Genomic DNA, 15,820 nt, shown 5'->3' with positions numbered 1-15,820 from the left:
TAGATAATCAGATGATTAGATGATAAATAATCGATCTTTGAATCTTTCCTTCAGAGTTCAGCTAATCATATTGTGATTGTTTTGATTTTTGAACAATGGAGTTTACGTACAAAATTACAAATCGAGAGAAGGAGTTATCAGAATATCAGTTATGTGGTTATGGAGAAGCCGACTAGCCGAGAATGGAGAAGGAGCCTAGAATCGTAATCGCTAATCAGAGATTCAGAGTCCGAGAATGGAGAAGAAGAATCGTCGCTTGTAGAAAAAAATGAACAAAATTTTTGAGGTGTGCGTGAAGATTAGCGATCCAGATTCGCTGATTTAATATGGACATTAGAGGTAATAGGTATTGGGTATTTGATTAAGTGGGCCCCTTAGAAGTGGGGGCCCTAAGCCCTATCTTTGTTGAGATACACATAAAGCCGGCCTTATATATATATATATATATATATATATATATATATATATATATATATATATATATATATATATATAGGGTTGAGATCCGTTGAGAACTCATAGTTTCCCGAGAACCTAAGAACTAAAGGTGGAGCGTTAGATCAAAATTAATTCATTAAGGGCATGAACGTCATCTTACCGATCTTATTTAATGTTTAATTTCATTTTGTAATTGGAAATATTAATAAAAAGTTCTAAAAATTAACATAATAAATCGAATTTCGGATTTTTTTTTAAAAACTAATTTTCGATTTGTTTAAAAAAAATGGAGAGTTTTTCATTTTTTAATTGAAAAAAAATTATTTTTTTAAAAAAAAACTGCAATTTAAAAAAAAAAAAACTGCAATTTTTTTTTAAAAAAACTGCATTTTCTTCAAAAAAAAAAACTTTACTTTTTCTTAAAAAAACTGTACTTTGAAATAAAAAAAACTGTAATTTTTTCAAAAAAGCTGCAATTTTTTTTATAAAACTGCATTTTTTTGAAAAGTAAATTTTTAAAAAATCAATAAATTAAAAAAAATGGAATATTTAAAAAAAAAAGAAAAACTAATTTTTTAAACAAAAAAATCAACGTTTTAGGTGCATATATATATATATATATATATATATATATATATATATATATATATATATATATATATATATATATATATATATATATATATATATATCTTATACTATAATATTTCTAAGTAATCATACAAAAAAATCCATTTTTATTTAATAATCTATAAACACAATAATACGAGTATTTTATTCGATACAAATTAAAATATAAAAAAACCAAAAAATGCTACAAAATTTCAACGCGTTTTTATGTCTTCGTGTTCCATATTTTCTTTAATTTATCATTTTTCATCTCCTCAATGTTTTCCACAAATTCTTCCAAATCTACAAGAAAAATAAAAAAAAATAATTAATGCAAGAAAACTCACAAAAATACATGTGTGCATATAGACGTAATTTATATGTGGTTCACTTATGATTTATATGCGAATCACATGAACTTCATATGAAATTTACTTGCGAGTTACATATGGTTAGCATGCGAATTACATGTGAATCACATGTAATTCATATGTGATTCACTTGTGATTTACATGTGAATCACATGTAATTCATATGTGAATCACTTGTGAATTACATGTGATTTATATGTAAATTACATATGTATCACATGTAACTCATATGTGATTCACTTGTGATTTACATGTGAATTACATGTGAATCACATGTAATTCATATGTGAATCACTTGTGATTTACTTGTGAATTACATGTGATTCACTTGTGATTTATATGTGAATCACATGTAATTCATATGTGATTCACTTGTGATATATTGATAAAATGAAACAAATTAAAATAAAATATATGGCTAGAAAAAATAAATAAATAATATGATTTACATGTGAATTACATGTGATTCACATGTAAATCACAAATGATTCACATGTGTTACAAGTGATTCACATGTGAATCACAAATGATTCACATGTGAATCACAAGTGATTCACATGTAAATCACAAGTGATTTATGAAGCTCAATATAGAAGTAATTAAAATAAACTATATGGTTAGAAAATTTAAATAATTAACATGATTTACATGTGAATTACATGTCATTCACATGTAAATCACAAATTATTCACATGTGTCACGAGTGATTCACATGTGAATCACAAATGATTCACATGTAAATCTATTTATTCATCATCATTTTTCTATATAAACTTTTTGATATTATGTGAAAATTACCTGAAATCCAAGAAATCTGAAATTGTAAAAAGCTCTCACAACTACAACTTGATAGGAACCTACATGGAAAAATCTGAATGATATTTGTGACACATCACACATACATTCAAATGGTGCTTTAAGACATATACTTTAGGTTGGTTAACTAGATTTAAAAAAGTTTTGGGTCAAAAGTGTCAATATTATCAAAGTTTAGGGTCAAAAGTGTGAATATTAAAAAAGCTACTATTCATTTGGTGCATGGGATTTAATATATATACATAAATGCAGAACTCGTTTGAAGCTAAAGAAAGATGGAGTAATCCTAGAATTAGTACCCCCTCCCACAAAAGTCAACAATTTAATATTTGGAAGAACATGGATTGATTTCCCAGGGGAAATGGTTTTGACCAATTTGACCTCAGGAGATAAAGTTGTCCTCTATTTTCAACCTTGTGGTTGGTTTGGATGCGTCTTATCTAAACACACAAACTAAACTTCAATTTTTTTTACATTATATAAATTTACTTTTTAGTTTTTTTTTGTGTGAAGTGCTGGACGTTATGAAGTGGATGGATATGCATACAATTCAGATGAAGAGCCTAAAATATTAATGACAGGAAAATGGAACGAATCCATGAGCAATCATCCTTTTGATTCTGAAGGGGAACCTCTCCCTAACACTGAACTCACACAGGTAGGTTTCAAAATTTTAGATTCATATATTTTAATTTTAAATTGGAATTTATTCAATAATTATAATAATGTTTTGAAGGTATGGAAAGTTGTTGAGGCTCCAGCAGATGATAAATTATTTATGTGTTACCTAAAGAGCTATCATATCGACAGGGTGCAACAGGGGTAAGATTATGTCCTGATGGAGAATCTGCATAATTCAGTTTACAATAAAAATTGATCACAATATTTAATTTGAGTCGAAATAAATAAATAAATAAATATATATATATATATATATATATATATATATATTGTGAAGCTCACCAGCATTGGATCCTGCCCCTATTGCACTTTCCAATTTTAGGAATTTTTTGTGGTTTTGATGCTTTCCCAGAAACAGGGGTTTGTAGAGAAGTGGTAGTAGCTAAAGTGTTTCCAGGAGTGGGGCTCTGGCTCTGCTCATTAGTTGCATCCCCCTTCCTCTTTAATGTATAATAAACAATTTCAATGCATATATCACAAATTCAATCATCAACTTTCCATTATTCATTACAAAGAAAAACACTTATTATTGACTATGTATACAACCAATACTATATGGAAGTGCAATAGTGACCCAACCTTAAGGGCATAGCAAAGATGGATTTTAATATCTTTAACATTATGTTATTGAAGTGTGTTATGAATTTAGGGGGATGGTTATACCTTAGATTTGGGTTTCTTTCAAACACGATTGATATTGCCTGCTCTATAGACATGTCTTTAGGGAACTCCTCGCTTACTTTATTAGTCTGCAATACATAAAGCAGCATGTCAAGAGACCAATAAGGAAAGAAAACAAAAGGTTTAAATATTTAGAAATAAATTTGATTAATGATAACAGTTGTGATAGAAGAACTTGCCTCTTCCAATATGGTCTCGAATGTTTTTCCAACCTGTGAGACTAATTCTTGAGGATTTTGATTCCCATCCATATCAAACAGTGCATAGCAGAAGAGTACAAAAAGAAAATTTAAGGAGTACATCAGTAACAGGAAATTGTGTAAAATAAATTATAATTTATTGGTTAAAAGTACATGAACATCTTATAGGTGTTCCAGAACATCAGATTTGATAAACAATTTGCACCTTGAATTAAGTCATTAACAGAGCAAACGCAAATGGATCATTATCTTTTTTTTTGTTTCTATGTTCAAGAATATAAACTAATATAACTTGAGCCCATAACTTATTTTCAAGATATAATGACATTTGCTTTTCTGGTGCTGGAAGGTATTTCGGTAATTATATTGCATTCAAGTATATAAATAGGAAGTAAAGTTGAGTGTTAATCTGTTATAATGTTATTCCAGTGACGTTTCACAGCTCGTGAAGAGCTTTCCTTCTGTTAAAATGGTGTTTGGGAAGGGACAAAAATTGTCACTAACCCCCGAGAACTACTTGTTCAGAGTAAGCAATTATTCCAATATTTAGAAAATTAAATTCATTAAACATCAATAGTGTCTGTTTGCTAAATATTCTGATGATTTTAACAATAATCTAACACAAAAAATTGGTTGTTAAGTTCATTGAGGACTTTAATCAAACAGTTGGTGTATGATCAGAAAATCGGTTGTTAACTTAGAAAGATAACATACAAACCATGAAAACCAGGAGAAAACTCAAGAACACAAAGATAGGAAACGTATTCTAGCATAATAAACACCAAGATAGACAACAAATTCTAGCAAAATAATCAACGAGATAAGCAACAAATTATAGCATAATAATACCTGAATACGTGAGCATTGACAAGTGAGAGAAGCGCAGAGACGGATTAACCTCATGATTTGTCAATTGCACACTAGCCATTGACATCTGGATCTTGCTTTCCATCTTAAGAAAGCACACTATCCATTAGCTATAAACAAACATTAGCTGGACCTAAATGAATTTCCATGGTCATATGCTTGACTTTCTGATACCAGGAGCTGATCAATGATGACAAATCAATGCTTACAAAAACTTGATAGATCATTGTTGATCGATCTCGATGAATCGGGCGATTTAGGGCTTCAAATATCGCAATTGAAGGTGAACACGAACAGTGTCGATCTATAGGTTCATAAATTCTTCACCGATGATCTGGATATGAAAGATTGTTGATTCGTAGCCGATGTTCATTGTCGACGGACGTAGAGGTGGACCGATTGAGGGAGGATGGAGATGAGGAGAAGAGATACGGTGGAGAGAGAGAGAGAGACATAGATATCAATCTGATAAGGAATGGTGATCTAGAGACGTATGTGTATGAGTCAATTTCTATAACCCTAAAATGCCCCTAATTCCATTTAATTTTGATGCCCCCTCCCTTTATTTTTCCACTTATTTACAAAAATGCCACAATGCATCTTGGTCATCCCTTTTTTTGATCTAACGCTCCATTTTTAGTTCTCAGGTTCTCGGGAAACTATGAGTTCTCAAATGATCATTCATATATATATATATATATATATATATATATATATATATATATATATATATATATATATATATATATATATATATATATATATATATATATATATCATACTTCCATATGGTTTGTTGTCCATGCTACATATCAAAACATGAAGATCAATTTTCCAACTTTGAGCCAAAGTTAAATGAAGGAATCTGTGTTGGTTACTCAGCTATATCAAAAGATTTCGAAGTATATAACAAGAATAGTAACATTATAGTAATATAATATATTATGTTAAACAAAGAAAATACAGTAATATCATAGTAAGATAATAATCTTTGTTTTTTTATTTTCAAGTAAAAAGTCATGTCTTTATTGTTAATGAGATTAGTATATAAAAACTTTCTACATGATTACTCGGGAAAATTAAAGATTGTCGGATAGCTCTCAAATATGTAAACGATCCATGGTTTCTAGTAAATTTCCGTAAACAATTGTTGGTTTCTTTTTTGTTTTTTTCTATTAAAAAAATAAAGTATGTTAATTATCCTATAATACGAATTTTTAGCGAAAATGATTTATATATAACAATTTTTCCATTAACAACTTTACATTATACTTTATAAGATAAGGTTATATATAATAATATTTTAAAGCATAAATTATTATATATGGAAAACAATGTTATATAATATTTTATATTTTATAAGGTTGTATATGATAATTTTTTAAAGTATAAATTATTATATATGAAAAAAAAAATTATTATGAATAAATTTTTGATTAGAGAGAGAGAGAGAGAGAGAGAGAGAGAGAGAGAGAGAGAGAGAGAGAGAGAGAGAGAGAGAGAGAGAGAGAGAGAGAGAGAGAGACCCAGTCACCGCTCACCACCATAAATTCATTGATATAACATGTAGGACAAAACATTTGAATTCTTTCATTACATGTCATCAAACACATTATCAAAAATATCATCATTTCAATCCTACCGTTTAAAATTATCAATAATAAGTTTTGTATATATGTTGCATTGTGTACATACATTGATACGTAAGCGTGTGAATATACCAACACATTATCGGGATAAATAACCGATCTTACTATCCACGTGTTTTTTTCATAAACAAATGTCAATAAACTGAGGCATGACTCAAAAGGTTCCATTTACAACCACTCTGATGGATTGTTGAGTTTGTTTTCATAATAATAATAATAATAATAATAATAATAATAATAATAATAAAACATATTTGTACGTTCTTATTAACTTTTTTAAAAAAAACTGCCAGAAACTTTTTGAACTTTTGCCCTTAACCGACATGTAGTTTAACTTTCAGTAAACTACTATTAATTACTGGATTTTGTGATTTTTTGATACTGAACTGTATTTTTAACATATTGTAGGAGTTTCGGGAGAGGTTTTGTACATTCTTTATTACATCCTTTTAAAGGGATTGAAACGTATAATGGAAATAATTAATACCAAGTATATTAATTTATGGGGAAATGACACGGTAAATTTATAATATTTTCGGATTTAGTCTAATCACTCTCTAAACTATTTTTATTGTTTTATGGAGGCCATAAGATGGGTTTTTACCCGCTTGTTTAATCCCTCTAACCTATAAGTAAGGAGAGAGGCATTCACTTCCAACTTACTCAACCTACTTTCACATCATCTTTTTTTTCTTATCTCTCTTTCATTTTTCCCGATCCATATAGAAACTCTATTTTCTCAACAAATATACAAGTCTTAAAACACATGGTAAAAAAAAAAAAAAAAATTAGAGTATGAAGTGGGTTAGTAAGGGGGTGTTTAGGAGTGCTTTTTAAACTCTAAAAATGTTTTTAGATAAAAAGTGCTTATTGGTTTATAGTAGTGGTAAAATGAGTTTTTTAAAAAATGTTTGGATTAGTTTTTATGGTGAAAAAGTCAATAAGTTAAAAAGTGTTTGGCTCAAAAAGTATTTTTTGAAGTTATTTTGGTTAAAAAACCATAAACAGTTTCAAAAAACCAAGTTTTAGATGCTGTTTGATTTTCTGAAGCAAAAATTCATGAAGTCTGCGGACCACCTCTGCAACCCTCTGCAGTAGAAGAGGTGGACCAAACGGCTGCAGAGTGTAATCAGAAACGTGTTTGTTTTTTTAACATCTGCATACTGCTGCAGATATCAAAAAATTAAAATAAACTAATTTATAAACCGAAAATAGTAATTTTAATACGTAAAATTTAATAATGTATAACATTTCGGTAAGAATTAATGATATTTCAATAAAAATAATGATATTTCAACAAAAAATAAAGATATTTTAGTAAAAAATAATGATATTTCATTAAGAAATTATCATTATTGAATATAAAAAAACGAAAAAAAAATTAACAAAAATAAACAAAAAAAAACGAAAAAAAGGTGAAATAAAATTTCAACAACATATAATCAAAATTACAGCAAGAAAAAAAGAAGAAGAAGGTTGCAAGAGGTTGGAAGAGGCAGTACAAGTGATGCGCCAAACAGAGCACGCGCAGAGGTTTTTTGACTCCGAAGACTTCTAAAAAACAAACAGCTGCAAGATGAAAAGTGTTGCGCGTGTGCTGCGCCGCACAGCAATAAGAGGTTTGAAGAGGTTTTTTCCAAAAAACAAACAGCACCTTACATGCTTATCAAAAAATGTTTTTTGAAGCTTATGGAAAAGTTATTCTGAAAAATGATTTTGAGTTTGACAAACACTTTTTTTGACTTATTAGCTTTTCAAAAAGCCAATAAGTCAATAAGTTTCTTTCAAAAGCAATCTCAAACACCCCCTAAAACCAAATAAACAACTCACAATTCCCAACCCTTCAACCCATTGAAGATTCTTGGAGGTACAAGTGGTACCTCTTCTCCATTTTTCCATGACTCTCTCCACCTTCATAACTAGTTTTGTGCCACATAATCAAATTAAATCTAAATATATGAGAAAAAGAAACAAGAGTAAATTACACGAATGGTCCATATAGTTTGGGTAATCTGCGTGCTAAGTTCCTAATTATTTTTTTTTAATTTGGAAGGTCCCTATTACATATTTTTGTTGCACACTTGGTCCCTATTATATCTTTTTGTTGCGCGTTTGGTCCTTGTCTAAACTAAAAAGACTATTATACCCTTATTAATTTTATTTTTAATTAAATTTATATTTATATATATTTTTTTGTTTATATAAATTTAGAAGAATCTAGTAAATTAAACACCATCCTTTCCCCTTCTCGCCTTCCACCCACGCGCTTCTATTGCAGGTGTAAACTTCCTCCACATATGCCACCGGAGCGAATCAACACCACCAGTTACATTGGAAAATAAAAACCACATCAAACCAACAATCAAATCTAAAATCAGAACAACAATCGAATCTAAAATCAGAACCAACAATCAAATCTAAAATCACAAGCAAAAAACAAAAACAGAAATCAAAGCTAATAATCGTAATCAGAAATCCAAACCGGAAATCAAAACTAGAATCAGTTCAAATCATACAATCAATCCAATCAAACACTTTTGAGAACCCCCGGCCTCCACCTTCTTCTTCACCCCTGCCAACCACTACAACCTAGAAAAAACCACATCGATAATCTCCTTCCATTCTCATCAGAACTGTAGTGGCGATGGTCATGAAAAATGGGACTGGTTTGTGCAAGAGAACCAAAATCAAACATTTCACACCCAATAAAATCAAGTACTCGAAAAAAAATCAACTAATACATATACAAGAACCATTTTCCACGTTAAAAAAATTCAGTTTATATTCAAAATAGAAATAAAATACTCTGAAAGTAGAAAATATGTAATGTCTGGTTCCTGGCATGTATTTAATTTATAATTATTCACTTTTGTATAAAAAAATCGACGAGTTGGAGGCCCCAAACTCGTCGAGTAGAGATGAATTGGACCGCGGATTTTGGAAACCTACTCGACGAGTTGGGGAGCCTCAAATCGACGAGTAGGCTCGCAAAAATGAAACCCTAATTCCGGGGTTTTTCACCTTATTTAAACACCTTAACCCCAAGGTGTTGGCCTCATCTCCAGCCTCCACTGCCCAAAACCCTAATCTCGAAACCCTAAGCCATTTTTTGGTGATTGTGAGATAATCTTGTGCTTTCTTGGTGAGTTTGAAGAAGGAAAAGCTTGAAAGAGGAGCAAGAACGTGTGGGAGGAGAGTAGATCCAGAAGTTGAGCTTCATGTCTGGTTCATCTGAGGTATAAAGCTTCAACCTTGTCTATTGCATGCTTAGATCTAGTTTTAGGATGTTTTGCTTCATGTTTTGGTCCAAAGATATTAATGGTTGGGATTTAGACGTCCCACTTGGGCAAACCCTTCAGATCTAAGGTCTTGAGGGGACTTCATGGCATAAAGGTGCCAACTTTATGGCCATGGAAGTCCCATGCAACTTTTAGACCGCCTTTTTGGTCTTTTAAGACCTAGTCGGTCATGCATGCGAGTAAAGATGGGAGCTTTACGTATCCAAATTGTCCCTAGAGTCCAGATCTATGACCTCATGGTCTATCTTGAAGTTTTGATGACTTTTAGAGTTGGATCTAAGCCCTTTTGGGTTAGGGTTTGAGTTTTATGTGTTGGGGAGAGGTCCTTAATGGGTAAAGTTGGAAACTTTACCCTTCTAGACATATTTCCAGCTTTGATCCAGAAGATAGGGCCTTGGTTTGAAGAATAGGGACTTAATGTATTAATAAGTCTTAACAGACTGAAGAACTCGACGAGTTCATAGAGGAACTCCCCGATTTGATTGAAAATGTCCCGATTTTTGTTAAGGGACGAACTCGGCGATTTGGGGGAAAACTCAACGAGTCGACCCGGTAGCAGTGGGTCTAAGGCACCAAGGTCGGCCCACTAGTAGGAGTTTGTAGTTAGATGATTGTCTTTGTGATAATTGTCTGGTATGCCACTATCTGTTATGATTTATGTGCTAGTATACTATGATATTATGTGGTATACTATTGATGGGTTTTGAGCATTCTAACACTTCCTAAGTGTACATGCAACCCTAATAACCTTGGATCTATGTTTGTCTAATAATCATGGAAAGTTGAATTCCAAGGTTATATTCCTATCTAGCATACATGGGGAACATTTTTAACTTGAATGAAAGATAGAATAACTTACCTTGTTGTTGATTATGATCCTTGAAACCTTGTGAGCCTAGCACCCCAAGTGTGATGCCTCAAATGCTTCACACAACACCAAATGCAAAGGAGTAAACTTTGAGAGAATCTTACACTTGCAAAATCGGCTCTAGCCCTCTTGTTTCTTAGTGTCGCCGATTTTGGTGGAGAATGGGTTTCTTATATAGTGTTGACACATCTAGGGTTACACCATGTAAACCCTAATGTGTCATGACTCTTCATTTCCATGACCCATGGGTTTGTAACTCCCATGGAGCATCCATGGAGCATCCTATGGGTGAAACCCAACTTGATAATCCATGGAGCCTCTTAGCCCACTATATAAGATATGGAAGATTTACATAATCTACCCATATATTTAATTAGTTATCTTTTGATCACTTAATTAATTCTAAATTAATTCTTGATCAAACTAATTAAATAATATTATTAATATATTAGAACTTATAATATATTAATAAACCATAAGTGTTATTTCTCTCATTTTAGTTTATCCAATTGCATGGTGCCATGCAACCCAAATGGACCATGCCGGGTCGGGTCAAGTACATACCAGAAATAGTTATGGACTTATACACCTTATCCAACAGTCTCCCACTTGGATAAGTCTAATAACTATAACTGCAATACTTCAGGAACCGATCGGCAATCGTAGCTCTTTCAAGGTCTCTCGGAACTGAGAAGATGATGATACGCCATTTAAGATAAGTGATCATATAATCCTCTGTTCTAGATATCAGCCGGACAAATACATGGAACAATGTCTTACTTATTGTCCAGCAGTTTGTTTCCCGGTTTCCGATTTGTTTGACAAAGAACTTAATTGAACACATCAACTTAGTTCTGACCGGGCCTGGTACATAGGTCAAAACAAAATCATCGAGGGGCCCAGATATCAGCTTCTAATCCAAGAAGGAACATATAAACTTCGACTCATATGTTTGTTCTACCACTCATTGAATTATACACAAAAGCACGTTTTATAACATCGAGTTACCAATGCGTTAACGTACAATCAATGCATAACCAACTCATAAGTAACAGATCATATCTCTAGGTTTGAAGACTTATATGATATTACCGTCTCACGATCACTCGTGATAAATTCCATGAAGTGATTCCAGTGAGCGTGGGTTGAGTCCAATGCTCAGAACTTATGAGCACTCATGAGTGTTGTAGCCATGTCCAACAACTTAGACCTCTGCAACCAATCATGACAGTCTTGATTCATACCTACTTCCGACATATGACCGACTGTGGAGGTTCGAATAATATGATATACCAAACATAATTATTCTGGAAGTCAAAACATGCAAAAGAAATATAGTAAACGATCGACAAGAGATAACAACACTTTACTCATAAATAAAACACCTTTTATTCATCATCTAATGTCAATTACACTTTACAAATTTCAAGGTTATCTAACTACTAAATCTAATATCATCCTTCAGCCCTATGCTCCGAGTATGCTGGAGATGCTTAACCCGAGTCAGTCCCTTCGTAAGGGGATCTGTTGGATTCTCATCCGATGATACCCTCTTTGCCACGAGGAGTCCTTCTTCTATTCGATGTCTGATGAAATGGTATTTTCTGTCAATGTGTCTGGATCTCCCATGATCCCTTGGTTCCTTGGCTAAGGCAACTGCACTTTCACTATCACAGAAAATTTCCATTGGCTCTTTAATAGCTGGTACAACTCCAAGGTCTCCAATGAAGTTCTTCAGCCATATCGCCTCCTTTGCTGCCTCGCTAGCTGCTATATACTCTGATTCGCAAGTTGAATCAGCCACTGTCTCTTGGTTGGAACTCTTCCAATAAATTGCTCCTCCATTTAAGGTAAAGACCCAGCCTGACTGAGAGCGGAAATTATCCCTATCAGTCTGAAAGCTAGCATCACTATACCCTACAACTCTCAAGTCTTCACTCCCACCGAGGGTAAGGACCCAGTCCTTAGTCCTCCGTAGGTACTTGAGGATATTCTTTACCGCAGTCCAGTGTGCCTTGCCAGGGTTCCCCTGATACCTGCTAACCATGCTCAAAGCAAAGGCTACATCAGGTCGAGTACACATCATAGCATACATGATCGATCCTACAGCCGAAGCATAAGGTATTCGACTCATTTCTGCTATCTCAGCCTCAGTACTAGGGCTTTGTGTCTTACTCAATCTGGCGTTACTCTGGATGGGTAACTCTCCTTTCTTGGCATGCCGAATCTCTTCAGCACCTTATCCAAGTAGGTACTCTGACTAAGTCCAATTAGTCTTTTACTCCGGTCTCTCAAGATCCTTATCCCTATAATATAGGCAGCTTCTCCTAGGTCCTTCATAGAGAAACACTTCCCAAGCCAGGACTTAACTTCCTGCAGAGTTGGGATGTCATTTCCTATGAGTAGTATGTCATCCACATACAATACCAAAAAGCTAACTATACTCCCACTAGCCTTGACATATACACAAGATTCATCTTCACTCCTAGAAAAGCCAAATTCTTTGACTTTCTCATCAAAGCAAAGATTCCATCTGCGAGGTGCTTGCTTTAACCCATAAATGGATTTCTCAAGCTTACACACTTTATTAGGGTACTCTGTATTGACAAAACCCTCTGGATGACTCATGTAAACATCCTCAGCCAACTTTCCATTAAGGAAAGCGGTTTTGACATCCATTTGCCATATTTCATAGTCATGAAATGCAGCTATGGCTAACAGAACCCTAATAGACTTAATCTTGGCCACTGGAGAAAAGGTCTCATCATAATCAACTCCCGGAGTTTGTGAGAAACCCTTTGCAACCAGTCGTGCCTTATAAGTGTGTACATTACTGTCCATGTCGGTCTTCTTCTTGAAGATCCATTTGCACCCTACAGTCTTACGACCTGGTACATTCTCAACCAAGTTCCAAACTTGATTGTCATACATGGACTGTATCTCGCTGTCCATTGCCTCTTTCCACTTGGCTGACTCAGGGCCTGCCATGGCTTCCGCGTAACTGTTAGGTTCATCCAGACCTATCAGTGTCTCATCATTGATAAGTGTATCACCTTCCGCAGTAATATGGAATCCATAGTAATGCTCAGGTGCATTCCTAACCCTTGTGGAACGCCTCAGAGGTACAGACTTGTCAATTGGCTCAACAGAAGTTTCCTCCTCAAGTTGAGTGCTAGGGTTTGAAGTTCCTTCACCACTTGACTCTTGAATTTCTTCAAGGTCAACTTGCCTCCCACTGTCTCCTTGGCTTATGAACTCTCTCTCTCGAAAGAAAGCCCTCCTAGCTACAAAGACCACATTCTCACTAGGTCTGTAGAAGAGGTAACCAAAGGATTTCTGTGGGTAGCCGATGAAAATACACCTCTCACTTCGAGGTTCGAGCTTATCATGAGTCTCGCATCTCACGAAAGCCTCGCAACCCCAAATCTTAATATGGTCTAGTTTGGGTACTTTACCAGTCCACATCTCATGAGGAGTTTTGGCAACTTTCTTTGTGTGAACTAGATTAAGGATATGGCCGGCAGTCTCTAAGGCATACCCCCAAAATGAGATTGGTAGCGAAGCTCGACTCATCATGGAACGAACCATATCCAACAAGGTTCGATTACGCCTCTCAGCTACACCATTCAACTGCGGTGTCCTGGGAGGTGTCAATTGTGAGACAATCCCACATTCCCTAAGATAGTCGAGGAACTCTAAACTAAGATACTCACCACCTCGATCGGATCGAAGTATCTTAATGTTCCTGCCCAATTGATTCTCGACTTCCTGTTTAAACTCTTTAAACCTCTCAAAAGTCTCTGACTTATGCTTGATTAAGTAGACATATCCATATCTACTGTAATCATCAGTAAAAGTCAAATAATAACGACTAGCATCCCTTGTGGCATGTTTGAAGGGCCCACACACATCCGTGTGTATAAGATCCAACAAACCTTCACCCCTCTCACAAGAACCTGTGAAAGGTGACTTTGTCATTTTTCCAAGTAAGCATGATTCGCAACTATCATCTGACTTTAGGTCAAATGACTCCAATACTCCATCCTTTTGGAGTTGGCCTATGCGTTTCTTGCTTATATGTCCAAGACGACAATGTCATAATGATGCTTTATCCAAGTTATTATCATTAACAAAATCAATACACAATACATTATTTCCTAAGTTATCAACCACAGATACAGTTTCATACACACCATCACAAGGTAATGCTTTAAAATAAAGAACATTATTAAAGAAAACATTAATCGAACCAACTTCATTATCAAATGAAAAGGTGAAACCTTGTTTATACAATGCATGAAAGGAAATAATATTTCTTGCCATTTCTGGCGAATAACAACATTTATTAAAATCTAAACTAAACCCACTACTTAGCGATAAAGTATAAACTCCAATCTTGGTGACAGGTAAAGCTTTCCTATTCCCCATGATTAAGTTTATTCTTCCATGCTCCACATTCTCACTTCTTCTTAGTCCCTGCAAATCAGAACAGATATGGATACCACAACCGGTATCAAGGACCCAAGAGTTAGAATGGGGTGAGTTATTAGATAAGATAGTGTAAATACCTGCATGGTTGGGTTTAACTTCCCATCCTTCACATCTTGCTGGTATTTTGGGCAGTTCCGCTTCCAATGTGACTTTTCATGGCAATAGAAGCATTCAGCCTCTTTTGGGTCAGAAGAAGGAGTGATGAAACCTTTCTTGGTTCCACTTGAAGAAGAGCCATCAAGGGTCCTAGCCTTGGTACCCTTCGAAGAGCTCTTCCTCTTCTTCCCTCTACCTTTCCCGATTGCCAAAACCGGGGCGGAGTTTGGAGTAGGAGTGTTAACAACCGACTTACCCTTAAGACCTGTTTCTGCGGTCTTGAGGAGTCCCTGAAGTTTGCTGAGTGTGACCTCTTCCTTATTCATGTGATATGTCATGAGGAATTGATCATAGCACGATGGTAAGGAGTGCAAAATGATATCTATTGCAAGCTCCTCAGGGAAGTTCACATTAAGCTTCAGCAACCGATCCACATACCTTTGCATTTTCTGCATGTGGCTCGTGACGGATTCCCCGTCCTTCATCATGGTTGTTATGATAGAGCATATGATTTCATACCTCTCTTGTCGTGCACTTTGATGGTATCTTGGTGCATTTCAAAAGGGTAGAAGTCCTCATAGGACTTTTGGAGTTCCGTTGTCATGGTGGCCAACATGATGCATGCCACTTTTGTAGCATCCCTTTCATGTGCCCGGAAGTCAGCGATCTCCTGGGGAGTTGCAGTGGTCTCATCAATCTCCTTAAGCTCCTTGTCAAAGACATATTCTTTGTCCTCGTAGCGGGTAATCATCCT

The sequence above is a fragment of the Lactuca virosa genome, chromosome 4, assembly GCF_052849685.1.
Source record: "Lactuca virosa cultivar CGN04683 chromosome 4, Lactuca_virosa_CGN04683_v6, whole genome shotgun sequence".
Lineage (NCBI taxonomy): Eukaryota > Viridiplantae > Streptophyta > Magnoliopsida > Asterales > Asteraceae > Lactuca > Lactuca virosa.
This window is presented reverse-complemented; position numbering follows the sequence as displayed.